The 27,108-nt window shown below is 37.9% G+C and overlaps 1 pseudogene; it reads right to left on the reverse strand.

Moving 5' to 3' along the window:
- Positions 1-3,119: 3,119 nt before the first annotated feature.
- Positions 3,120-10,967, reverse strand: LOC107718300 (peroxisomal sarcosine oxidase-like; annotated as a pseudogene).
- Positions 10,968-27,108: the final 16,141 nt, after the last annotated feature.

Genomic DNA, 27,108 nt, shown 5'->3' on the forward strand with positions numbered 1-27,108 from the left:
AATAGTTTAGTAGCCGGGACAACTTATTTATGTTTACAGACGTGTCGTAACGACGCAGCAGCATGCTCGAATTTCCCGCGAAAACCTACCCGTACCACTCAAATTAGAAAACATTATTATAAGCTGACCGTTGTGAATCGGGCTAAAGTAAGGCGATAGTTTCGAATGCTGGCTGGTTATGTACTTGCTCAAATATTGATTGCGGATCATTTTTAACCAAAAAAAGTTATGGCCTGCAGCTTTAAATAGTTATTTTCAATTGTAAAAATATTTCATATAAATACATAAAAATCAAATAAATGTAGCCTCGGTGAGCAAAAGAGTCGTCTTTCAAAAACATTTTTTGATTCTTGCCAACCCACGCTTTTGAATGTTGCGTGACTCTAAAGACATCTCTTTATTATTAACCATTTTATTGCTTTCATATGTGTGAAGAAAATGGTTTTGTTGTGTCACCCTTGAAGCAACATCATGCAATGGAGACTTAAATTGTTTTTTTTAATATATAAATTTTTTTATGATAAAGCCACTTCATGGTCACTTTAGCAAACAGCGAGGCCAGAGTTAAGCGCGGTTAAATCCAGCTCTCCACAACAACAAAACCACAAGTGGAGGATTTTACTGAATTATCTGTTATGAAAGGACAGAGATGAACGATTGTACAGAAGTGTTTCTACTGTATATCAGAGCCTCACGGATTTTCTGTGGATTCTTTTGTGCACAGATGCTTTTTGCCCTTCCTTTAGGTATCCAGCACCTGCATTGTTTCAGAGAGCACATTTCCCAGCGAGCGGCCTGATTCTCTCTCCCCCGATCATTATAAAACTCCTCTATCATTTGCGCCGGAGAGCTATTTTGACTTTTCTAGGAAAAAAAAGCTCTCCTTTAGATCGAAGACACGGAAATGACCCTTCCACGTGTAATAATTTTTACTCAGTTGTAAGGGAATTAATCATTATTAATTCATTCAGGTTTATTTCTAGCTCAGGTTCTAAAAGAACTCGATCTGAGAATTCGAGGTCCACCTGATCAAACTGACTTTGACTTTAAATAGTTTATACTTTTAAATCAAGGGTCGTCCAGCGAGCCGGTGATTCTCAGTCAGTTTTAACAAATCATCATGTAGGTGGGTCTGTTGTGAGACATAGATCCTACACACGCATAAGTGAGCCAGTAAAGAAGCCTGGAGCTGCATTTATTAAACCTCAATGCAATGAAGCCTTTGCCTTCACAATCGCTCCAGTGGCTCTCATGGCATCAGGTTATCTCTCATCAGAGGTGGCAAACATTAGCTCCTGCATGTTTGATGGCATTTTAATACGGCCATCGATACACTAATACTATCGATGCACGCTACCTTCTAGTCAGAAGGATAAATAGGCCCCCAGTAACCCACTGTCACATTGTATAATTTCCTTATTCCCCCTGATGGTGCCGGAGGACGTCTAGAGTAAAAGGCTGCCTGATTAGTGATTAACATGTTTACAGGGGAAAATGGGCCCAGGCAGCAAGTCAACAAATGACGCTGACTTCTCCAAGACAAATGGCTCGACTGCTGATGTCTTTTTAACAATACGCTCTGTTTGCCGCCAGACTGCTCTCTCCAAGGCGTCGAGGAAGAGTAATGCGTAAAATCATAAAAACTGACAAGTGTGCACTTTAATTTTAATGCCGTTGGCCACAGATGAATGCATTCACAATCAGACAATATCAGACGATACTGTTAGAAGCCCATCGCGGGAGGCTAATGGCTCCCTTGTCAGTGCAGCAGATGCTGAAACATGGTGGGCTGTACTCTGGTGATCAGCATCGGAGATTATTGATCTGTCAGTATTCTCCTGAATGGTACGGAAATCTCAGCAGGCTTTTCATATAAACATTAATGGTGAAGACAGACATTTAAAATGGTTATTAATCACGTTACATATAATCACATTTTGTCACTTTTATGCTTAGGATGGCGTATTTTTGCATTCAAAAAACAGCTTGGTGAAGTGCATTTGAAGCAGATGCAAGAGATGTCTCATGTATCATGTTTAGTTGATCCTGCTATTTTAGTAGCATTGAGATACTATTGTAGTTTTTTTTTTAAATAAATGGTTTTATTCATATATTTTCCAATTTAATTGTAATTTTACAGTTGTAATTTTCTAAGTTATAGGTTTTTTTATTATAGTTATAGTTTTTTATTTTCCATTTTTATTGTAATTTGAAATGTGCAATTTTCCAAGTTATAATTTTTTTTTTTTATATTTTCAGTTTTCACTGTAATTTTAAAGTTGTAATTTTGTTGTCTGTTTTTGACATTTTTTTATTAGTTTTTCTTTAAAAAAAAAAAAAAAAATATGTCTGCAGTTTTTATTAATTTTATTTCAGTATTAGTTATTTTAGTACATCAAGCTAAACTAAATGAAAATGAGAAATGTTGCCTATGCAACTAGCAGTAATAATAAAAATTACATTTTCATTTAACGTTCAGTAATGACATTTTTTATGGATTTAGTTTTATTGAACTATAATACGCCTGAGAATAAAAAAAAAACAAGTAATAAATTACTTTTTAATTAAAATGTACATGAAAATGAATATGGCTTTAATTCCTATACAAACATCAAATCATCAATAATGGTTAGAAAAAACCCAAACGCCCCTATGTTTCTCTTTTAGAAAATGCTATGCAAAGAAAAAAAATCAAGATTTAAAAACAACAATAAAAGCAGTTAGACTCACCCAGAGTTTACATAAACCAATAAAAAAGGCTGTTACCTAGAAACATAATCAGCACATATATAATCTCCATGGCTACATAAAGCCTATGGTATTTTTATCATTTCACATGTTCTTATTGTGCAGTAAGGTGGTGGAAGTCAACTTCTTAGCCTGGTAAGAAAAGGCAGCCTGAAAGAACATCATCTCAACGGCACAAGTCCACAGCAACAACACACTGAGAAATGGTGAGATTTAGATGAAGGATTCAGTGGGAAAGAATATTTAGCTGTTGCACATCTTTAGTTTAATGTTAACTTGACACAGCCCTGAAATTATACCAAAAAAAGAAAAAAGAAAAAAGGATGTACGCCCCCTTTCGTCGTCAAAGAATTAGCATAGCACAGTTACCAATTAGACATTAACACTGTTATATTATATAAAATGTATGTCATTGTATGCTCTTGGATTCAAAGTGACGATCTGGCATGAAACGTTGAATACGGAAAGGTGAGAGGTCGTATGAGGGAACCTGCCCCATGGCCAACTGAGAGAGCAGTTTCCCTATGATAGGGCCGAACTTCAAACCGTGGCCTGCGGAGAAAAAATGAGAAAAAAACTAATTGCATTTGCTGAGAGGTGAATCATCGTAGGATGGAGCTTACATTCCTTCAATCCACTGGTGTAAAAGAAGCGCACCTCATGGGAATCTAAAACGGCCTTCTATAAATAGCCATTATCTGTCGTCCACTGTCTGACTCAGAAAGCCTTTGCATGAGAGAGCATGGAGAGAGAAAAAAGACCCTCAAATCATGCTGGCACCATCACACCCGCTGTCACAGGACATTTATCTTTTGGGTGGGTTTTGGCAAAATGCTAAATTAATCACCTACATTTAATTCCATACATATCTTTCATTATTTCATTGGAGCACAAAAGGAGAAATTTGGAATAATGTACACTACCATTTAAAAGTTTGGGGTCAGTAAGATTTTTTTTTGAAGATGTTTTTGAAAGAAGTCTCTTATGCTCAACAAGACTGCATTTATTTGATCAAAAATACAATAAAAATGGTAATATTGTGAAATGTTATTACGTAGCTGTTTCCTGTTTGAATATATTAAAAAATTAAATTTATTCCTGTGATGGCAAACTGAATTTTCAGCATCATTACTCTAGTCTTCGGTGTCACATGATCCTTCGGAAATCATTCTAATATGCTGATTTGCTGCTCAAAAATTTTTTATGCGTCACTGCTGAATAAACGTATTAAATCTAATTGACACCAACATTTTGAAAGGTAGTGTACGTGTCCATATTTTACATGCAATTACAATGAACAGAGACTTCTGCTTCGAATAGAATGTAAAAACACCATAAAAGTATCATGAAAGTGGTCCATATGAAACATGCACTAGGCCTCCGGTCTTTTGATGCCATATGACAGTTTTGTGAGAGAAACAGACTGATATTTAAGTTGTTATATTCACTGAAAACCTTAATATCCGTCCAAACTCTCATTTGCAATTTCATGAGATATAGTAGTATCTGATTCATGAACAAATTGCTCTTTTAAGTGATTTTCTCTTTAATGAATAAGCTGATTGGGTTCCCAAAACTGACCTGATTCTCAAATTCAACTCCTCAACATAATGGTTTAGTCAAAATGATTATCAGTCCACTGGAGGAGAAGATTATGAGTGAATAATGATTTAAATTTGGTCTGTTCCTCACACAATGCTATTGTTAGACTTCAGCAGACTCGGATGAGAAAAACTAGTCATACAGACTGCTTTTATGATACTTTTCTGTCGTTTTTGAATCACTGACAGCTTTAGTCCCCATTTATTGTATAGTAACTACATGGAAAAGAACAACCTGCACAACCTTTTGTGCTCCACGGAAAAAAAGTAAGTCATACATTTGAGTAAATGATGACAGAATTTTCATTTTCGGGTGAATTATCCCTTTAAGACACAGATGGAGCTGGGTAAGATGTTTAAAATGCACTGCATTCTTTTCCGACGCTCTCAGCTCTTGCCTTTGCGGATTGGGTGGCCATTTGAAGTCTGCAAGGCTGGGCTGTGAGTGGATACGGCTTTGACTGGCAGACGTGCGCGTGCGGAGGGTCTTCTGTTCTTCCTTAAACCCCACTGGGTATCCATGGCAACCGGAGGGCCTTGAGCTCAGAGCTTGGCTTGAGACATATTCCGGGTGGAAAGAGGGGCAACTTCCCACCAAAGCGCTACGGTCTGTGTGTTTGCCCCTGAAACGGCTCCAATTCGCACTTAGTTTTTCCCAAGCCATCAATACAACAGCTGCGCCGAGGGCAGGAGAGCAGTGGGGAGGCGAAACGCTGCCATTATGGCAGACAATAAAACGAGAGGAGGCAGGGAGAGGTTAATAGTCAGCATTCCTTTGCTCCTATCAGAGTTGTAATGCATTAAGGCAGAAGAATATATGTCATAAATCATTAGTGCGCGATGTGCCAGAGCACTGGGATGTAAGTGAGGCAGCCACACAATGCTTCCTGTGACACCTCCAGAGCTCCTTTAACCGGGACAATGTGTTACAAGATGAATAGCTACACAGTACTGCCACATACCACTCAGCTGTACTGTATTTTTCTAACCCCTTCCTACCAAACGCCACTCTCTGCGCCCCATGCTGCTAACCAGCGCATCTCTGAAGTGATTACCAGTGGAATTTAATTAGCCCCATAATTAGTCTAAGGAGGAGGTGATGGCAACAGATGGAACAAATGCCAGGTGAGCCCTTTGGCCCCCTGAGAGGTGGGTTTGGGAGCACGCAGGACCCGGGGAGCCAGCAACCGCCTTTAATTAGACGATAAAAGGCGCCCGCACTGGGGGTTACGCTTCCTGTCCTTCACTAGCGCCCTGTTCCATTCCCTCATTAAAAAGTTAGGATACCTCTTCAAGTCGACGTGAGCGTGTGTGGCTGTGTTTAACAAGGACGGGAGTGCACAGAGTTCATTAGTGCTCGTACTGACCTGAGAATCCAGCACCGATGATGGTGTTGCCGTAGGTTGAGTGGGAATCAAGGACGAAGTTACGGTCTGGCGTGACCTACAAACAACCAAGCAGGGGAATGTTAAACATCAAGACTGGATTGTAATTATTTCTGCAAATATTTGACCTTTTTGTATTCTGAACATGCACACGGCATGAATTATGAGAGCTGTTTGAATTAAACTTAAATATAAAATGGTGCTTAAGAGATAAGCCACTTCATGCCTGAAATTGCTAATGAACAAATTGACTAAGTGATTTAGGAATGACACACATTTAATTTAATGTCTTGTTGGGGTGTACGCTACCATTCAAACGTTTAGGCTCAGTAAGATTTATTTTCTTTTTAAGACATTAATTATTTTAATCAGGAAGAATGCATTAAATTGATCAAAAGTAACAGTAAAAACATTTATAATGTTACAAAAGATTTCCATTTAAAATACAGTAAATGCTGTTCTTTTGAACTTTCTATAAATCAAAGAATCCTAAAAAAAACCCGAATCAGTTTCCACAAAAATATTAAGCTGCACAACTGTTTTCAACATTGATCATAATAAGAAATGTTTCTTGAGCAGCAAATCATCATATTAGTGATTTCTGAAAGATCGTGTGACACTGAAGACTTTAAATTTTAAAATATATTTCAATCGAAAAATGTATTTGAAATTTTAATAATATTTCACAACATTAGTGTTTTACTGTATTTATATATATCTAATAAATGTAGCATTTGTGAGTATAAGAGACTTCTTTCAAAAACATAAAAAAAATCCTACTGACCTCAAACTTAATCATTTCGCTTCTAAAGATTTTCACTTCACCCTAAACATACGTCATTTCTGACTATTACTAACACAGACCTATTCAACAGAAATTATTCTTTTGATTCATTTTGAGCCACCTGATATTTTTCCTTTGAAGTATGAAAATAATCAATACTGTGGTTGGCTGACACTGAAGTTGTTCTGTAGATCGTATCGAAGCAGACAGCTCTGTGCATCATGCTAGATAACCGTTTTACATGATTCCACTCAGTTTCTTGCTTTAATGCTGAACTTTATCTCTGCGTGCTCACCGGCGTTCTGTGGGTCTCCTGACATGGCAGTTTTTTAAAGGATTTAGGTTGTGTTGCATCATCGCTCTCCTTTTTTACGACTGATGTGACTGTACATTGCATTTGTAAGCTGTTTGTGTTATTTTTTCATTGCAGCCATCTGGATGGAAACTTTGTTTGGTCATGCAGAAGTTTACAGAGCAACTGAAAACCTGCTCTGAAAGAAATGAGTTTTTTTTATGTACTGATGCATTAAATGAGAGGCTAAAACCGCACCCCAACCAGATGTGATGCGACAAGTTTCCCACGACAAGCAATTTGTCTGTCCCCACTGAATGTGAAACCGCAGCGTGATGCGACACAATCACAGCCAATCAGAACATCAGGGTTCCCACTTTTTTTGACCAGTGAATTTCCATGACCTTTCCAGACATTTGTGATGACTGAATATGGATTTTTATTATTATTTTTTTTAAAGACATCATTGTAGAGATTTTCATTTGATTACCATTTCTACATCAGGTACCAGGGTGAATCTGTCAAGAAATTATTATTATTTTTTTTTTATTATTTTTTTTACAATTTTATTACAGTAAATAATTTAATGTTTTTAAATTGAAATGTTTTTTTATTAATTAAAAACAGTACAATATATGTCCCAATAGTTTGTTTATATATATTTAAAATCCCCTGATATTTTTTTCAGACTCTGGCTTTTTTGATATTCACTGTAACATACTTCAGAGAGATGAGATTTCTCTGTGAATGGGAAATAGACATCAAAATCAAGCGACCCACAAAATATCCTGTCGTGGTCACATCTGGTTAGGACAAAAAGTCAGATTTACATGGAAGAAATAGCTTTAATCGCTTGTCACCGTATCAGGTGTGTCTGGTTAAGATACGCTGTAATTCTGAGTGTCTAGAACCAAAAAAATCAATTAAAATCCCAAGTAGAACCAAAATAAATGGCTTGGTTTAATTCCATCAACCGTTCAATCAAATGACATGTCAGAAGTAAATATGAGCCATGCATTCAAATATCTTTCTTCTCTTCACATGAGAATGAAAGTTTGGTCCGGACACACAGTGGCAGATCAGCGATGGCACCTGAGGACGAGCAATGAAGCGACTCACCATGTACATGCAGCTCTCCACCACAGCAGGAACTGGCACCAGCCCAGGGAGACAGCGGGTGACGTAACGCACCAGAATATCGATGTCCCCTCTATCCGTCTGTTTATCTCGCTCATCCGGTTCAGTCTCACTGCCCATAACACACCTGCTCAGACACATGCACGCACACGATGATCCACAAAAACAATCTGACCTATGATACATTACGGATCTGTGATCCACCACTCGGTATGCTTGGGGGAGCAGCAGATATACATGCAGAAGCCAGGCTCCAGCGACTGGAGCAGACATAATGCATCTAACATGACACAGCCATCTGTGCTCTCCCATTCAGCCTTGCTAAGTGTGATGAGACTGAAGACTCCTGCTGGGCTCTCCTTTGTACTGAAACTGAGCCATTAGTACCAGGAGAACACACACCAGAGGAGAGTGCTGCTTCTCTGCTTTTGTAAAAGCATTGCGGTCCATAGATCCATTCAGAGAGCTTTAGAATCACTCCTGTTTGCGCTTGCATCTGATGCACTCGAACTCTGAGTGGAGATGTGTGCAGTATTTCAACATGGGGGAATTGTGGATTAATTAACATGGAATGAAAACTATGGTGTTCAATCTCTGGTGGCTTTTTTATGAGATGCGGTCAGGCAATTGCATTAATGCAATGGTCTGTGGTACATATTGATACAGTGGTTTAGGACATGGCTATGTCTATTGTTGCCATGGAGAAGTGTTCTTTTAATTAAAAAAATATTGGTCAAATAGAAAAGCAGGCTAAAGTTGTGGTTGAAACTGTATTTTTTTTAGTGAAATGTGGTGTGGACAGGCTCCAGGGTCATTTGATTCTATTTTATTATAGTATTTATTCATATTTTGAATTTGCTTTTATTTTTATATTTAGATTTTTTTTGTTAAAATTTTTCAAATTTTGTTAACTGCTTTTGGTATTTTTATTAGTTATTTCTATTTCTATTTCCCTTTTATTTATTTTTATTTTAGTAATTTTAGTACTTATCTCCAATAGTTGTCAATTTTAATTGGTTGAGTTTAAGTTGTGCGTGTAATATTTAAATTTTATTCTATTTTAGTTTTATTTCAATGAACAAATATATTTTTAATATTTAATATTTCGTTTTAGTAAACAATAACAATCCAGAGTGATTGTTATTGTTTCTTCCACTCTGTTAATCCAGAGTGATTGCAAGATAGACTTGAACCTGAGCAGCACAAAGTTTGCTAACCACTAGGTCATGGCTTCAATCAAACCTGTTCTTTAAAAAAAGCAACATCCCTCCTGTCACTTACCTTCATTAGTCCTGGATACTCGTTGGACGGGAGGCCATAAATATCGTATTCCCCCTCTTTTGACTCCATCTCTATAAAACATGGGAAACGCTGGCCGACACTGTAGGTGCCTGGGATCTTCTCCTTCCAATAGCATACGTTAATCTTTACAAGAAACTGAAAGCTTCAAAGTCTTTTCAGTCCAAAGATCAGGTTCTTACACATCAGCGCTAACTGCAAATGATCCAAATTAAAGATCAAAAACAGCATAGAAGCATGGGATGTTAATTAAAAATGAATATAAACATTGATATTCTTAACTCACTGCAGAGTAAATGTAATAAGCAGTAAGGAATCGCTAGCTCACAATAGTCCAGCCTGTCTTCTCTTTCAGAGACCATAAAAATTCACCAGTGCACACAAATTCATTGCTCATATATTGTTGTGCTCACCCAAGCGCAGTCTTTCAAGCCCGTGCTATCCTGAAAAATGCAACTCCAATTCTAGGTCCAATTCGGCGTTTAACTAACACAGAATACGTTTTCCATCAGTTCTCTTGTGGCGTGTGACACATAAGGGATCTCTGTGGACTGGAGACTCTGGGAGCTGTTTATAGGATTGGGAGGAGAGTATAGGGTGGTTTCTGTGCATTCACAAATAACTCACTTTTCATTCTGCCTAGGGGTGTAATCCAGATCAATCTATATGTGGCTGTGTTTGTTTCACAAGCTACAGCTGATAGTCAATAGGCCTTATATATTCCCATGCTCCCATTTTTCAGAACCTGTTTTCCAAACCCAGACATTTCACACTGATATATTGTTCCATAATGCCTTAAAAGAAAAAAAAGAAGGCAAGTAAATGTATGGTTTGATGGAAGAAAGCAAGAAAGAAAGCAGGCAAGAAAGAAAGAAATTATGTAGGTAAGAGAAATTAAATGAAATGATGAATGGATTGATTGATGCATGGATGGATGGAAGAAAGAAAAAAGGGGAGTAAATGAATTTATGAATGGATGGATGAAAAGTGAGTAAAAGAGAGAATGAAGGAAGGAATGAATGAATGGATGAAATTAAGAGGGCAAATAGGTGAAGAAAGAAATATAACAAATATTTGTGATCAGAGAAATGACAAACAACAAGCCCTACTTTACACTGCCCAAAACTCGCATTTGAATTGTCAGTGGCAAATTCTTTAAATATAAATACTACAGCTAGAATAAAGGTTACGCCTTCTTTCTTTGCGTGAACATTTGGGCGGCGTTATGCAAATCTTCCCAGATAGTGACGTAGGTATGTGGGGGCGTGTTAGAACGAGCCGTTTTAGGTAGGCGTGGCTGACTCTGAACTTTTATAAAGAATATCTCTTTGGATTTGAGACTTTAGTCTTTGCAACTTTGCAGATCTTCTTTATGCACCAAGAGCTTGTAACACTCCAAAGAGAAAGGAAAAATTGAAATCGCATCATATGACCCCTTTAAATCACTTCAGTCTGACTACAGCATGCTCAACTTTACTGCATAGACAAAACTTCTTCTTCAAAACACCTCATCTATGACAGAAAATCCTAATAAGAGCAGTGAGGAGAGACTGGCTAAAATTTAACAAGGGCTGAGTTTGACACAGAGAGATGTCAGTGGGGATCAGTTAAAACGGGAAAAAGCTGGTCAGATTCGGGCAACAGATAATGAAAGAGTTTCCTTAGTGAGAGCCAACAGGGAGCTTATCACTGCACTCTGTAGCTGCTGTAGGCAGAGGCATTGTGTATTAAAGTGCATGGCCATATTCCCTAGATAGGGTGAAAGGAGCCTTTAACAAGCTAGTTTGCAGCCATATCTTATCTTCGAGAGCTTTAAAAAGCACGGTGAAGGCGACACTGAAGTACAGTTATATACACAAAGTACATTGCTCAACGCCTTTCTGACATTGAAAAGTTTAGGAGTTTCACACAGTAAGAGATTTATTTCCACTGTACAGCTGAATTTCACAGCTCAGAACAATAATACACTTTGATTAATTATAACAGCATTTATCATAAAAAAGGGAATCTAACATGTCAAACAAATGTCTACCCTTTATTGTACCAAGAACTCATGTCATGTGATTTTTCCATTTGTATGCCTTTTTTCTAACTGCTATGGTGAGCTAAAATTGATCTACTGACTCCAATGAGGAGAAAATACATTTCAGTGATACTTTTATGAGGATAGACACAATCGGTCCAAAGCGGGTTTTGGAACGGTTGCAAATGTATTCATTTTGCATACATAATTAGATGAGCATCTGATAGCTTTGAGTTGCCAAGCTAAATATAAGATTGACGTGTGACATTCCAACAGCCTGAGATTCAGAGATGATTTTAAACATGTATTTTAATAAAATGGTTCACTAAAACAAGAAAATGTCTCAGTTTACACTGCTGTTCAAAAGTCTGGGATCAGACTTCAAAAAGATTTTTATTTGCACCCATGCTGAATTTATTTGATCAAAAAGTATAAACAGTAATATTGTGCAGCAGCCATTACTTCAGTCTTCAGTGCCACATGATCTTTCAGAAACCATTCTAATATGCTGATTTGCTGCTCAAGAAATATTTCTCTTTATTATCAATGTTGAAAACAGTTGCGCTGCTTAATATTTTTGTGGAAACCGTTATACTTTTTTTTTTCAGGATTCTTGAATGGTTCCAAAACAATAGCAATTATTTGAAATAGAAATGTTTTATAACATCACAAATGTCTTTAATGTCACTTTTGATCAATTTAATGCATCCTTGCTGAAAGTACTAAACCTTACCGAGCCCAAACTTCTATACAGTAGTTTATATGATCAGCTGACCTGCACAGCTCGAAGGGCTCTGTCCGCATACAGCACGCCAGCATGGGTGTCTATCAGCGCTCCGTTTCCATCAGTGAGATTCACATTGGGAATGTGCTGGCTGAATTCTTGCTTCTCCAGAAACACTGTGGGAATCTTGTGCCTTTGCATCGTGGCCTTTAGGTGTGAGAAACCCTCTCCGTTCTCTGGACCCATAACCAACAGGCCTGTTCACCTGCGAGGAGATAAGATGACTTAGATGTCCATGTTAAACAGCTGCACCTTGATTTAGGTGGAAGTGCTTAGAGGCATGTATAAATTGTGCACAGCGCCGTCTGCACCTGCTTGTGATGCAGGTGTCTTAATGTAAGGAGTTATGGCACTATGGAGTAGAGGTTGGGAACACAGGCTTTAAATCAACAGTGTGTGATAGATGGTCGTGCTGTTTTCTGTGGATACTGTTTTTCAAGGCCTACTTCATCTGCCAGCCATCATGATGCATGGGCAGCATGAGTTCACAGGTCTATATCATTCATCAGAGATTTTGATGACTGAATCCCCCACTGTGTGTGTGTTTGATTGGGGACACTGAAAGAAGGACTCCATGTCACATTTGTCAATGCCCTTGTGGCTAATAGCAAAGGAGCAGGTCACATCGTGGTGGGGCAAGATCCTTGCTGAGGTAAATTAGTGTTTCAGTTTCAGAAATGCACTTTGTGATTTTAATGCTGACCAAATCAAAAGATTTTAAATTACCTAATGTTTCTCAACTACCTCAGGGGTCCTATGAGAAATATAATCCCGTCCCTGTTAGGAACAGCTATAATTGCAGAATCCTCATTTATTTTGCCCTTTGCGGAACACTGTGACTAAGACTAAATTTGTCATTGCACTGCCTGTCAAATATTTATTATGGATTTTGACCTTTTTGGCAGCTCTGTGGGTAAAATAACAGTTGGTGGTTCAAACTGCCGACATCCCATCGGATATAAAAAGAAAATTAAATCACTAAGAGTCAGAACAGCCAGTGTAAGCGTGTCAGGTATGATATTCGCCTTTATTAATTCAATCTCTTAATTATATGCATAATATTGCAACATTTAGAAGCGCCCTGGGCAAAGTGGTGTTTTGGACAATATCTACATAAATCTGTATGTAACTATTTAATTTATTAAATAAAAAATGAATTCAAAACATAGAAAAAAATTGACTCATTCCGTAAGGATGCATTAAATTGATCAAAAGTGACAGTAAAGACATTTATGTTATACAATTTCTATTGCAAATAAATGCTGCCCTGATTGACATTATTACGCAATCAAAAAGAAAATCATTAATGCTGGTCTTAAATGATAATTGCAAGTCACTTTATTGCATTTATTTATTGTCCAAAACCCACATAGCAAATGATTTTCCATAACCACCACATCCACACAAACAACTCTCTCATCTAAATAAATACTAATCCTGTCCAAATCAGTAATATTTGTAATAACTGTAACTTGGTTGGTAAGCAAGTGTTATCGGAATAGTACAAATTTCTATGTAAGAAGAACAGAACAAATCCAGCATTCTTTAAAATCTTCCACACATTTTTCACTCGCTGCCCGGCAGTCTCTGAGATGCTCAAGGGCACAGGTAGCCTCTCATCAGGACCCATCCGTCAGAGAGCTGAGATGGATAGTGGCGAGAGAAAGAGGAAGGCGCCTGATTCTACATCAAGGCTGAGTGGGCTTGATCCACTTGTGATCCATTACACCTCTCAGACACTGTAAAAACAAGTGTACCCCATGGTCTGTAGATGATGCTTAGGGACTAGAGTGAAAACGCTCCTTTAAAGTTATGGGTGAGGGCTATGACAGTCTGCAAGTTTTGTTGTACAGTGTCTGCATGTTGCATTGTGGAGAAATTCTTTCTTAGATGCTTACATACACTCACCTGTACAGTTCAACACCTGCTTCTCTCTCAAGCTGAGCCCAGAGCTCATAGCTTTCCTGCATCATCTGTACATAGAAATCTTCCTCATAGGTTTTCCGTATAACCCTGGTCTGGCCATGAGAGCTCCCTCTGGAGTGGGGCAAAACAAACTGGGGAGAAAGATAGAATTCAAAGAACACTGTAATAATCCCACTGGACTTGCATTGCCTCTGTTTAAAAAAAAAACAAACAAAAAATCAGTCAAGTCCATATGTTATATGCAAGAATTATTAATGTTGTCTCTTACATTTACTTTATTGCTTTAGGTGAGCATTCCGCCTTTACAAATTTACTAACATTTGTTTTATGCTGTCATTTAGAATTAAGTGAATGAATCATAACAAGACTGAGCAAATTATTTAGAAACCATGCTGCACCGACCTGCTCCAGCAGCAGAGTTTTCTGCTTGTTTTTGGCCAGCTGACCCCTGGATCCCTGCGCCAATGACGATGCAGTCGTATATTTCAGATGACATTTCCAGCTTCAGTTCTCTCTCGTAAGATTCTTCTGACACACAAACACGAAGTTGCAGTAACCTATATTTTCGTACTAGTTCAAAGTTCTCCGGTTTCAATTATGTAACCACGATCAGCTGAATGTACGACCCACCTTCTGACACAGACGTTTTAGTGAATGGGAAGTCTTGTTTTTTACGAACACTTCACTTCTTGTTGATGCAGTGCACTAGACTAGACGAAATCATTTTGAACCAAAATATAATTTTACCTAGTGCTTAAATTAATTTACTTTGACATATCTTGGCTGAAATGCAGGTGTTAATAAAGGGCCTTTACTTAAATCAATTCAATTCTGTATGTTTGTTAATTAAAGTATCATACAATCATAACCTAAAGGGTATCTGCAGGATTTTTAACCTCAAATGTAAGACTTTTTAAGACGCGCACAAACAAAATTAATACCATATGAGCGCAGTAGGGCAATGTCTATGGTAACATTAAACTGTAAAATGACAGTAAAAAGCATGATTTACAGTTCAGATAGGCTACAGGTTTTCACAAAAACAAAAAGTTTTATAAAATGATAAACTTCGCATTTTAAACCATTTTTAAGAAAATGAATGAGTCAAAAGTATCAATTATTATAATAATTTAAACAACAGACGGGCTTATTAAAAATGCACATTCATTCTCTGCCAGCAGGTGGCGGTTTTGGAACAGCAGAAATATAGCAGTTTCCTCTGTAACGGCTGTACACAAAGTGGCAGCACCTGATGTTGAAACGTGCAGCGCTTGTGTTTATTTAATGAAATCATAGCTTTTTGAGGTTTAATCGTCACATTAAGCCATAATGCAATTCTTGTCTTTCCGTGCCCAAATTTAAGACCTCTTGAAATCAAAATTAAGATTTTCTTGTAGAATTTAAGACTTTTTATGGCTTTAAATTTGATTCAACTTCATTTAAGACTTTGTAAGACTTTTAAGGAGCTGCGGAATAGTACGTTGTGGTCCTATATCGGTTCATCTCAATTTTCGTTTCCGAAACTGTTCACAGTTCAAGGAGTCGGTGTCGTTAACTCGAAATCATTCAGACCGGTTTTTTGAATCAGAAAAGAACGAATCATTCATTAATCGGGCAACATTAGTTCTAGAAAGTTCGGCAAAACGGAGAGGGCACGTATGTTTGTTGTAACTGCACTGCAGTGATTCTTTATCATTAAATTTGACTGTTTGCTTGTCTGTGTTCACTGCGAGTTTGCGTAGTGTGAGGCGCGGCCATTTGAAAGTCAGCGGTTGCATCCGAAATCGAATACTCTCTAGGAACTTTTTTGAATAAGTAATTACTTCGCAACTCGGGTATGTTCTATATCATATGAGTGTGTGTAGTAGTATGAATGTAATCTACTCTTTTATAAATACTGTGAATTCAGACATACTTATTTTATCACATAGCCTACTGTTTTTTCGCCTACTAAGTAGGGAAGTCTGCGATTTTGAATGCAGCCGTTTTGGATGTGTTTAATTTAGCTCGGAGCGGGTTTCTCTCACTAGTGAAGAACAACAGTCGCTCCGTTCCACTTATATGGCCAGTTCCAGACTTTCAGTGTGGTGACAAGACAACGCCTAATGTTTTGGATTATTTGTCTAAAAGTTTTCATCTATATTAATTTATTTTATAATACATATTGAATGGTTGTATAATTGTTAGTTTTCAAGTATTGTCAAATACTTGTTAACTAATTTTGTCTAACATGCAAATTATGTTTCAAACAGGGCGGCATTAGGCTTGTTAGGGTTTACATGTCCAAGGAAAATGTAAATAGCTGTTTGTGTTTGTTTGTTGTGACAAACAACAAACGATTTCGATTTGCTAATTTTGAGCACCATAGTATGCTGGATGTTATTAGAAAATCGAATATATAATAAATGTTTGCATTAACGCAGTCTGGTCAACGAAAGAGTGTTGAGTAACAGGGCAGAAGGGACAGGTGACATGAGATGAGTGAGATGATAGTAAATGGGTAATTCCTGTTATACAGTACATTTAGTTTGTTTTGCGAGTGTACTTGAGCAGATAAATATGAGAACAGGCCGAAACAAAGACAGAGGGCTGTGTCTGGCAGAGTTGTGACTGGGTTCCTATGTGTGTAACATGGTACTGTGGAGTCAGTCACAGGCTGAGCAGATGGATCCTGTGGATGGTCAGGTCTGGAGAGGGTCAGATGGTCCTGCCCCCCGCTGCTGAGGCATGTCATGGACAGATGTAGTCTGATCTTCCCCAAAAAAACACTGGTAGAGTGCTTTTTGTGTTTAGTATGCAAATAGGTTTGCTGAAGGTATAGCTTATTTTAATGCAATAGTTCACCCAAAAATGAATGCAGTAAATGGGTCCCCCCAGAGTGTGAGTTCAAACAGCTGACCAGTTAACATCTTGTCAAGTCAAGTCAAGTCAAGTCACCTTTATTTATATAGCGCTTTTAACAATACAGATTGTGTCAAAGCAACTGAACAGCATTAATTAGGAAAATAGTGTGTCAATAATGCAAAATGACAATAGTAAACACTAATTTTCCTTAAAAGTTAACATCTTGTGAAGTGAAAAGCTGTGTGTTTGTAAGAAACAAATCCATCATCAAGACATTTTAACTTTAAATGAACTTCTGGCCAAAATACGAGTCCATAATCTATAAAGACATTAATTAATAGACTGGATTTGTGTTGATTGTTTTTGGGTTATTGTGATGTTTTTATCAGCTTTTTAGACTCTCATTCTTTAGGCACCCATTCACTGCAGAGGATCCATCAGTGAGCAAGTGATGTAATGGTAAATTTCTCCAAATCTGTTCTGATGAAGAAACGAACTCATCTACTTTTACTACTTTATTTAATAGTCATCAGTCTGTTTGTGACATTATAGAAATTGACAAAAACAAACCATTCCAGTATGACAGGTTCTGATGGAGGTATGGCAAATACTTTTGCCTGCTAATACAAAAATGCTTGTCTAATGCATATAATCAGATCTGATTTAATTTCCAGATATTAGAGATATTTATTTAGCCTGCATAATTAGGATTGGCTGACTGTAACTGGAAACTCGTGGCAAAAGGACGTGCATCTGACAGAGAGCTATTGTGTTGTCATGCTGTCTTGGCTTGATAAAGACACCCCCTCAGTCTCATTCATCTTCAGTTCTGTTCACTCTCCAGCTTTTGAAGGACGGCGCCAACATCCCAATTAACCCCTCTCTTCCGCCTCAGCTTGTTAGGCTGGATTTGTGTTCCATCAGACCGGTGCTCTCGCTGAGATGTATCAGCCTTCCGAAACATATCTGGAAGCTTATTGATTTTGGCATATTATTTTATGAGTGGGAGTTGGGAGGCTGTAAATGGTGAACAGGCTGTTTCATTGTTTGAGCTGCTAAGCTGCTGTATAATTACATTGGTGACCGTAAAGCCCGCTGACTGAGCCCACAGCTGGGCGAAAACACAGCTAGTGAAATAAGATGGTGCCTCATGCTCTTTATGAGCCAAGGCCTTGCTGGGACCCCAGAATCACCATCTGTAGGCAGTGAAATTTATTTCCTGAAAGGCGTTTTGCGGCACAGGCACGTACAGTCTCCCCATGACATGATGTATGACAGGCCTCTTAAGCATTTTAAGGGTTTACTGCCTGGCTGTACAGCAGTGTTTAAACTGCAGTGTCAGGACAATCTCATGAACATCACCATGTCTCAACATCAATAACTATTTGAGTGGAGAAAACGATGCTGCAAAGATTTTACTGCCTGTGGGATAAAAGTGCTGTCACACCACTTCTTGCGATGTGAACTCATCAGGGAATTGCTGTATATTCTTAGCTTCGTAGAAAGGTAAAAGCAAATTCCATGCAGGGACAGGAAAACATTTGTTGACCAAAACTAAATAGTGCTATAGGCTTATTCAGCAGGTATTTGTAAATATTCTGGAAATATTTTTCCCATTCATTTTTACATTAGGGATTTTTAAAAAGTCTTTGTTAAAGAGATATGAGGTGAATCAACAGTACACGCTTTAATTTGAAGCAAAAAAAGTATTTTAAAATCAGACAAAAAGACAAAGGTGCAAGACTGCCTACTTAACGCTTTAATGAAGGAAAGGACCATGAAGAATTGCGAATGGCATAATCAAATTAAAAACAACGGTCGGAGAAATATAAAACTATTGATTTAAAGATGTTAGTTAAATATAAAGAAACAAGAAATACATTTTATGTTTTTATTGCAAAATATGTATCTATATTACGTAATAGGAGTGGACTGATGCTACAGAGCTCTTGGCACAATTTGCTTCTTGCAGGTCTCTGATTGCATGGTGATTACTTTGCAGAATCATGGGTAATGTAGTTTTTAACCAGGAATTATGCTATTAAACAAGATTATTTTCATTTTTATACATTTAGTCATTTAGCAGATGCTTTTATCCAAAGCGACTTACAAATGAGGACAATAGAAGCAATAAAAACCAACAAAAGAGCAATAATATATAATAGGAATGCAACAAAACAGTTAGCCCATGGTTCAATACATACCTCGGTTATTTCAGTTCGGTTCGGTTCTGATGGCTTGACACATCAGAGTGTTTTTTTTGTAATTTAAAATGCGATTTTTAAAGCAAATCAACTACAAAAAATTCCTGTACACTTCTGTACACTAGATAAAGACATGGATTATTATATGTCTACTTAAAATTTCTTTTGAGAGAAATATTATTTTTCCTATTTTTACTCAAAATAGGATGGATTGGCCATTATTGATAAATAAATAAACAGAAATAGACTAAATTTGTATGTACAGTTGTGGTATATAGATGGAATAGAATAGAATTTACAAGGAATGGAATGAGATGTAGGGTAGTATAAAGTAAACAAAAGTGGTATTGCACATATTTTTATTGAAAAGTAGGGGAGAATATTTAACTGTTCATAAGGTAGATTGCCTGGGGGAAGAAACTTTTCTTGTGCCTGGCAGTCCTGCTGTTCGGTGCTCTGTAGCGTTGGCCAGATGGTAAGAGTTCAAAAAGGAGATGACTTGGATGTGAGGGATCCAGAGTGAGTTTCTGAGCCCTTTTCCTCACTCTAGATATGTACAGTTCTTGAAGATTGGGCAGCGGAGCACCAATAATCCTTTCAGTAGTCAGAATTGTCCTCTGTTGTCTTCTGATATCTGATTTTGCAGCTGAGCCAAACCGGGCAGTTATTGAAATGCATAATGACAGACTCAGTGACGGCTGAGTAGAACTGTGTGAGCAGCTCCTATGGCAGGTTGAATTTCCTCAGCTGGCGAAGGAAGTGCAATCTCTTTTGGGCCTTTTTAAAAATGGAGTCAGTGTGAATGTCCCACTTCATGTCCTGAGAGATGGTGGTGCCCAGGAACCTGAATGCCTCTACTGCAGCCACAGTGCTGTTCATGATGGTGAGTGGGGGGAGTGCAGGGGGCGTTTCTCCTGAAGTCCATGATCTTCTCCACTGTTTTGAGAGTGTTCAGCTTCAGGTTGTTAAGACTGCACCAGACAGCCAGCTGCTCAACCTCGCTTCTATATGCAGACTCATCAATGTCCTGGATGAGGCCGATGACTGTAGTGTCATCTGCAAACTTCAGGAGCTTGACAGAGGGGTCCATAGAGGTGCAGTCGTTGGTGTACAGGGAGAATAGCAGTGGGGAGAGAACACATCCCTGGGGTGCGCCAGTGCTGATGGTGTGGCTGTTTGACATGAATTTCCCCAGTCTCACTAACTGTTGCCTATCTGTCAGAAAGCTGGTGATCCACTGACAGATAATGCTAGGAAGAGAGACCTGGGTTAGTTTGGTCTGGAGGAGTGCTGGGATGATTGTATTGAAAGCCGAACTGGTTTCCTCACAGAAGTCCCTGGTTTGTCTAGATGTTGTAGTATATAATGCAGTCCCATGTTGACTGCATCCTCCACAGACCCGTTTGCTTGATAAGCAAACTACAGGGGGTCCAGTAAGGGTCCAGTGATGTCCTTCAGGTAAGCTAACACCAGCTACTCAAACGACTTCATGACCAACCAGGTCAACCAGTCTGTAATCATTAAGTCCTGTGATTTTGGGTTTCTTTGTGATGGGGATGATGGTGGAGCATTTGAAGCAGGCAGGGACTTAGCACAGCTCCAGTGATCTGTTGAAATCTGTTGATCTGAAGATCCATGAAAAGATGGAGGCCAGCTGGTCAGCACAGGTTTTCAGACAGGCTGGTGAAACACCGTCTGGGCCTGGAGCTTTTCTTCTCTTCTGTTTCCTGAAAACCTGACACACATCATATTTTCACTGATCTGAAGTGAAGGGGGAGAGGAGGGTTGCTGGAGGTGTTAATGGTTGTGTTGAGAGATGGTCAGAGTGGGTGTGGAGTGTGAGACCGGGAGTTTCAAATCTGCAGTAAAACTCATTCAGGTCTTTAACAAGTTGTTGATTCGCCTCAGTGCTGGGGGATGGTGACTTGTAGTTTGTGATGTCTTTCAGGCCTTTCCACACTGAAGCAGTTTGCTGAAAACTGGTTTTCCAGCTTTTTAGAGTAGCTCCTCTTAGCCACTCTGATGTCCTTTGTGATCTGATCAGCCAGTTGTTGTTGAGGACGATTTGACGGAATGAAAGGGATTTTTTACTTCCGGAATCCGATTGTTGCACTCTATAAAGATTAGGGCATCCTTCCATCATTTTTAGGACATTGACATTGGCTAACATGTGGACCTACAGCTCTATGGCCTGAGCTTATTGTTACTGTTTGAGTGTGGAGAAATAACTCAGCCTGGGTCTGCTCAATTTTTATTCATAATTTTATTTATTAATGTCCAATTTTTAAACTCCCAAAGTGTTTCAAAAACCAAGAGAAAGAAGTAGCAATCTTGCCATGGAAAGGTCATGCTTTAGAATAACAACAGACATTGGCAAGCTGCAACACACTGTAACTAATGTGCTGTGCTATTTACTTGGCATTTACTTGCAGCGATTTTTTTCCACGTCATGTTTAAATATCAAGTCTCCCTTGTTAATATTCATGGTCTTCCACACCTACATTATGGGATGGTGCCCAGTCTTGTCTAATGAATAACTTAATACCTATAAATAATGCATTAGAGTGGCTGCATTACTATGGGTGCTTCAGGTTTTCCAGGCTTTCTTTGGAGAATAAACTGAATTGAATTTGGAGTTCTTATGTGGTAGATCGTAGTCACAAGGGTAATGTTTCTCTGAGCTCTTGCTGCCATTTGTAATTGGCTTCCCTGCTGTTAACGCAGCACTAATGACTTCATTTGACTGTGTGCTGTGTATGAATTGGTGTAGGATTAAACAATTTAATCTCTTCGTGGCCTCATTGGTGCCAATTTAAATGGCTGTGCTATTGCGAGAAAATGTTGTGCCGGTGATCACCCAGGGAGAACGGGATTACCTTAAATCTTAATCGAAGGATTCTCTCTCTCTTTTGTGTGTGTATATATTGAGACTGATATAAACAACTAGATAAATAGAGAGGTGTGTGAATATAATAAATAAAGTTAAAAAAAGTAAAATAAAGTAAAATAAAGTTAAAAAAAGTTTAAATATAATACATTTATATTTTATGCTATTATAGTATTTGGTATTTATTTAGTGTGTAGCATTTATAGTATTTATTAATATTTTGAATTAGCTTTTATTTTTGTTTTCAGTTTTAATTTAAATTTTTGTTTAATTTGTAATAATTTTATGGGCTTTTTTTCAATTTTTTTATTGGTTTTGGATTTTTATTGTAACCTTTTTTTTCTATGGTTTTTTTCTTGTAGTTTTAGTACTTAATCTTCAATTTATTTCAGTTAGTTGCCAAGGCAACATTTCTGTTTTTTTTAATTTTTCATCTAATAATTATATATTATTTTAAATAAATGAACGTGTGTGTATGTATTTAGTGGATATTAATGTCTCTCCTTTTTATTTTATTTTATTTTATTTATTTTTTACTTTCTTTATTGATAAATCTAATCTACCCAACATATTCTAAATATTTCCAGCATTAAAAAAGCAGATTGCTAATCCACTGTAATTATATATATATATATATATATATTGTCTCTCTCATGTGTACAGACAACCCCCTTCTTTTCCATACATCTTCATGTATTTTTTATGTTTAGGCCTTGTGTGTAAATATGTATCCAGTCGACTCACAGTGTACTGACTGTACATTTATGGGGAATGCTGTACATTTATGAGGAATGCAGTGGAGGTAACATGATCCCACATACTGCGCTGCCAAATCCTAAAATGAAATGCTTGAGTGTCTTTAATTATTCAGTTACACACAGTCTCCCCATTGCACCGTTTAGAAGCATCTCAGGGGTGAAATCACCTACTGCTCAACTACAGCGTCAGAGGATAGCAAGACTGAGGAAAGCCCTTCTTCCTTCCACTGTTATTATTATTATTTTTATTATTACTATTATAATATTTGGTATTTATTCAGTATATAGTATTTATAGTATTTATAATTCCTTTTAATTAGCTTTTTGTCACAGGTTGGTTGCAGGCAAGGAGTCGAGGAGCTAAATGCAGTGGCCTTCATTAAACAAAACTAAAAAGTCTGGAATGCAGGAGAACAGGAAAAACACAGGAGCTACGCAAATCAAAACCCAGATAGCTTTGTCCTAGTCTCTTCATATAATAGCGATCTGACTGACCCCAGGGGGCAGAGAGCACTCTTTGGATACAGTTCGAAGCTCTGTCTTCTGTCGAATATGAGCACAACATCTGCTGAGCAGAGAAAGAGCGTGTCTGGTCCCTTCACCCCGCGACACTCCTATCTGCTCCGCTGAGCATTGCCCTTTAACTTTTGATGTGAGGTTTATGTGTCTTGGTGCATTGCCGACTGCAGTGTAAGAAGCTTAGGGTCATTATCTACTCACAGATGTATTGCTTGAATAAATAGGGACGAAATATAGTCTTCTGACAGTGCAGTAGTGTAGGCTGGAGTCTGATGACTTAAGAAATACAATCATGTAGTGCAATTTATGTACTCTCTTCCACGCTCATATTGCAGCCCCAGGGATTTTTGCCTGAATTCTTTACGCTCAAATATTCATACATTGAAACTTCTAAAAAAAATCTGCCTGATGTTGTTTTAGGCAGGTTCAAAGTGGCAGAGATCTTTTTGTGGAGCTTTTGAGTTCTAAAACAGATAAAGGGTTTTTCTGAAGTCTGTTTCTGCTTGGCAAAGCAAGCTTAGGAATTAATATATATTGAAGTATAGGACCTCTGTAAGACACATACGTTAGTACTCTAAAGTTGCAGGTTCAGTGATTTTTTTAAATGTAATTTCCTACTCACAGTGTTTTTTGGTCTTTTTTTTAAGGCGGTCAGAAAACACAGAAATGCCACTTGCGACATTTTTTCTTTAGGACAGATGTCACCATGGTGCAAGGCTTTCATTTCCCCTCAAGCTAGATGCTTTATGCTTGCCCCTGCATTTATGTGTGAGACGGAGCATGCAGGTGGATGGCTTGATAGATCCCTGCCCAGTGGGACTGAATGGCCGCTGGGTCTGTGAGTACTTTTTATCCTGAACCAAGGCTCCACTCCACAGAGTGCCTGCTGTGGTGACTGGTCAAGCCTCAGTCTGAACTGACATAGCCACTCTGCGACAGAGCATTATAGGAAGTGCCAGAGAGCATAGAGTGCTAGTTAAGGACGATGTGGTTTGGATATGCTGCTGAAAATTTAGAACATATAAGTGAGGCCTTGAAACCTTTAATCATTTTATCGTCCTGTAGTGTACACTACAAAAGGGGTTAGTAAGAATTTTTTATGTTTTTGAAAAGTCTTTTACTGCTCAAGAAACATTTGTAATTATTATTAATGTTGAAAACTAATATTTTTGTGGATTTTGTCTTACTACTGTATACTGTAATAAATAAATATAAATTCATTTTTAAAAAGTCTTACTGACACCCCCCTCCCCAATATTTGAACAATACTATATGTGAAATTTGTGTTTCATAGCAATAATTTAGTGCATATGTCAAATGTATTTGTGATATATATGTTACAGTGCCTTTTATAATTGTTTTAATAAAAAAAACACTTCTTAATATTTTTAAGTCTTTTGTAAAATTATAACAAAATTATACATGTCATTAACCAGAACACACATTATAGAAATTATTATTTCAATATGTTTTGGATGTGAGTCATTCTGTCAGCCTTGGGAACCACAAGACAGTAAATGCAGTTTATGGCTTGTGTGTCATAAACAATGAGAGAGGCCATTTTCTCTCAAGAAAGATCAAATATTCAAAAAGAATCACACTGTCTATTGTAATGCACAAAACAGGGTCTTGAATGGCAAGGTTGTTGTTTGTATTTGGTTTTGTGGCTTTGCCAGATGGCTTCTGCGGGAAGAATGACCTCATCATGAACAAGCTTGTGATCGGCTCAGTTTGTGGTATGGGCACCATGAAGAGAAATCTCTGCTTTTTGCATGAAATAAACTGAGAGTTCGAAGATGCACATTTTAAATAATTGAAATAGCTCTCAGTCGACTTTCGACAGAAAGCTCTGGTGGTCAGGCTTGATGAGAGATGATTGCTCGGTGAACACGGGCATCTAACCGTGCTGGGATTGTATAGAACCGTGGTGCATTGACCGTTCAAGATCCTGTTCTCAATTATTTCGGGGAGATCAGAAACACAGATTTCATTACGGTTGAAGTAGAAAGTATATTATTGCCTTTCTCATAAAAGGATGATGGAGGTTTTGTTTTTGCAGCATGTCGAGACAAGCTTTGTTGAACAGGAACAAAACTTGATACGCTATCTGTGCCAGAGGACTGTGACAGAATAGCTCTCGAGTTGTTCTCCAAGTAATTTGATTTGCATCTTTTGTATTTTTTTTTAATCTGTGATTTTTAGACATTTACAGTTCAGAAAAAAAGCGAATTGTCAAGCTTCTCTCATTCCTTTCATGTTTGCTTGTCTCCTTTGCAAACAGTAGGAGGTGTTTAGGCTGTTTTCAGACCTTGCCCCTGAATGACAGGGTGATTGGCAGGCGATGAGCAGGCAGGAAATGAGGCCCACATCCTTTCTGGGTCGGCTCAGCGGCGTAGAAAAAACTCGTTTAAACCCTGAACTCTCCAATTTGTTTAGCTGTAATCTCGAAAAGCAAGCTAATTCTTTTTGAAAGGAAGATATATTGTTTTGTACTATGAAACAATTGACCCAGCTATTAAAACTAAATTACACACACACAAGTTACTGTACTGTCTTTGAAGCAGACATACTTTTTAGAAAAACAAGTCTGAGCATAATTCCTCTGAAGTAGCGTGACTGAGGTCCTGAAATACGGACCACGTCTTGGACTGTTTCTTGCCATTAGCCTCTTGCAAACAGCAGACGAAGACAATTACTTCTAAGCAGAGAGTGCTCACATCTCACATTTGTGCTAAATAAGTCACAGACTGCCCACATTAGTTTGCGCATTTGATGAGTAACTTTCCATTCTGATAAAGCTCACAGACTCTAGCATGAACATAAAACCCCATTCAACATTTACGACTAAATATAAACCTCCAAGCTGCTTTGATGCTCTCCTGAAGCAATCCAGAGCTCATAAAGCCTGACCTTTTTCCTGTCTTCCAACTTTGTGCGACGGCCCGGAATTGCTTCCCTTTGATGACCTTAATATTTAATTTGCATGCATTATTGTCCAAAGTGGAAATTAGTGTGGGTGTGTTTGACTTCTGAGTTAATTTAGATAAATGCAAAATGTTGTTGTTCTTGATTTATAGCAGGAGGTGAAATATTAATTAATACGCCTAGCTTTTAAATAGCTTTCATTATATGGACATAACTTTGATTCTTATACATTTATACAGCGAGTGGGTTTAATTTTTCATCACATGCTTCAAGAACTTACCTTATCAAATCATATAAATTAAATACTACAATTATAAATCTTTTATATGCATAGAAAGGTAATTAGATAATTGTATGTGTGCCATGGTTTTATTTGTGTCATGTTATTATGTCTTTTTAATATTTTTTTATTTAAATATTAATATGAATAGCTGTGCAACAGTTCTGTACAGTTTCTCTGAATCCAAATTGTTACGGAGTGACAGAGACGTGAGGCGTGCAGATCTATTTGCAAAGCTTTATTAGAAGACATGGTCAGAAACAGGCAGGGTCGAACACCAGCAAACAGATATGGCACAGGCAAGACACAAGAGTAATCCGTTAAACAGGCATGGGTTGATCGATGGTTGATAGAACGAACGTAATCCAAAGGGTTTGACAAGAGGGGTAATCCGAGGAACACGAGCAATAGTCCAGGCAAGGTGCAAACATAATCCAAAAGACAAGACTAAAGGGTAATCCAAAATACTCAGGCAAGAATGCAAACACGGGAAAGCAGGCAAGGCAAGATTATAACAATGACTAGACTATGAAAACTAGAGCAGGCTCCATAAAGTAGCTATCAGCTAGGGTAGCGATATGTGATTATAATACTGGCAATTTGAGAAGGATCTGAGTGGGTGTAATATAGTGTGTGTGTGATTGGTTACAGCTGTGTGCAAATCAGTGCAATGGATGATGGGAAATGTAGTCCGGGATGACATGCAACAATT

This window comes from Sinocyclocheilus rhinocerous, unplaced genomic scaffold, assembly GCF_001515625.1.
Source record: "Sinocyclocheilus rhinocerous isolate Xijiao unplaced genomic scaffold, SAMN03320098_v1.1 scaffold1024, whole genome shotgun sequence".
Taxonomy (NCBI): Eukaryota; Metazoa; Chordata; class Actinopteri; order Cypriniformes; family Cyprinidae; genus Sinocyclocheilus; species Sinocyclocheilus rhinocerous.